At 43.6% G+C, this 1,771-nt stretch overlaps 1 long non-coding RNA gene across 1 annotated transcript; it reads right to left on the bottom strand.

Moving 5' to 3' along the window:
* Nucleotides 1-203: 203 nt before the first annotated feature.
* Nucleotides 204-1,771, bottom strand: LOC121769048. Its single transcript, XR_006043467.1, has 2 exons — nt 1,011-1,771; nt 204-700 (listed from the first exon to the last, which is right to left on the bottom strand). It is a non-coding gene; the product is annotated as an uncharacterized LOC121769048 (long non-coding RNA).

Below are 1,771 nucleotides of genomic sequence, written 5' to 3'. Positions count from 1 at the left end.
CACTCCGCATCCAAGCAATCTGAACCAAACTACAACCAAAAACAACTCCATGAGCTCCGATTCAACAGTTCCACTCCGATCAACGATAATCCAACCACGATTCAACTCCAATTCACCAGATCAAGTGCGAAAAGCATCCATTCAAGTAAACAACCACAAACTCAGAATCAAACACAAACAAACCTCAACATCAACATCATTCATGACAGAAAATAGAAATTCCATAGATAACTAAACGAGATTTCAATAACAGAACGAAAGTCGAGCTTCGAACAGCGAAGACTGGGTAGAAATCTAAACAGAAAACTAAAATGAAAACAGTAAAATGTTTCTTCGCCCTACGTAGGGACGGTAGTACACAACATCAAACCGAAAATGACCCCAAAACCCCCAGATTTCCGATCACCCCAAGTATATGTAGAAGTGTGTGAAAGTGAGCTCAGAGCAAAAAAGTAAAAAAAATCCCCCCCTTTTTCATGTTGCATGCTCTCTCTTTTATAGATGTGGAGGCGATCTTCTAGAAGCTTTTCTCTTGAATTCTCCGTTCTGCCCTCCAGCTAATGATCTCCTCCATCTGCCCTCCAGCTAATGATCTCCTCCGTCTGGCAATTTTTCTTCATTCTGCTCACTTTCTCGCCAATTTCCTTCGCCAGGCGATTATCTTCCTTCCTTCCTGGACCTGACGATTTCTTCTACACACCTGGCTTAAAAGATGTGTTAGACCCCGTAAATTGTTGAATTTAACCCCATAACCGATGCATGAAATTAGCCTTATCACCAAGCAGTTACAAAAAAAAGCCAAATGCAGTTAAAGGGACTGCAAGATACAACAGGACTAAAGCTGCCCAAATCTGAAGCTAACGAGTACACCCTCTCCTCTATATAGACAGTCCTCCATATTCTTCAAGTCTCATCCACATACCAGCAAGAAATTCAGCAATACAGCGGTTAAGTGAACAAGTAACAATCACAAACACAAATCAGTGATGTCAACGGGCAGAAACCCTCACATATTAGCGAAGTTTCAGCAGCATAGCAAACCAGGAAAACTCGTGTTAAGCTCGGCCAGAGATCCCTCAACCCTTCACAGCCTCATTCTCAGTAGGTAACGCCACAACACACTCTTGCATCATTTAGAGAATGCACTATAAATAGTCAAGAACATAGAATCATAGAAGCATGACCCCTCATAAAGTCATAAAATAACATCAATAGCCAAAGATATGATCTTTGTGAGCCAATGCCTAACCAAACCATAACAGTCAGTAAAAAAAGAATAGTGTAGCAGGTAATTTCTCAGCTAGATCACAACCTTAAATCACCACAATCGAAAGGCTCCAACATAGCTACTGCCCAAGAACACAAGGTCTAACAGACCAAGCTTTAAAAGGATAAGAAAGAGATAAGGGACGTAACTTAGAGCGTAAGGTTGTCCGGCGGAAGCCGAGTAACGACGGAGCCAAAGATCACCACGGGGCAGCGACGAATCAATGGCGACAAAGGGCCGCGCTGCGAGGTGGGGCACGTCGGCGTTGAGGAGTGACGAACAGCGGCGGTACTATCCGGCCATGACGACATGAGCAGCATCAGTGAGATTCCTGCCGACTCGAAGCAAATGGAGGCGTCGCCTCTGATGTAGGAAGGGATATTGATAAATTTCGGGAAGAATGAAAGTGAGGGATGAGATTAGAGAGAGGGACCGATTTGGGGGTTTTCCTCCTTGATGCAAATTGCAGACATTTGAGAGAGAAGCATCGATTGTGCTGATTGT

The sequence above is a fragment of the Salvia splendens genome, chromosome 15 (assembly GCF_004379255.2).
Source record: "Salvia splendens isolate huo1 chromosome 15, SspV2, whole genome shotgun sequence".
NCBI lineage: Eukaryota > Viridiplantae > Streptophyta > Magnoliopsida > Lamiales > Lamiaceae > Salvia > Salvia splendens.
Note: the sequence above shows the minus strand (reverse complement) of the source record. Positions and strands in the feature narration are given on the sequence as shown.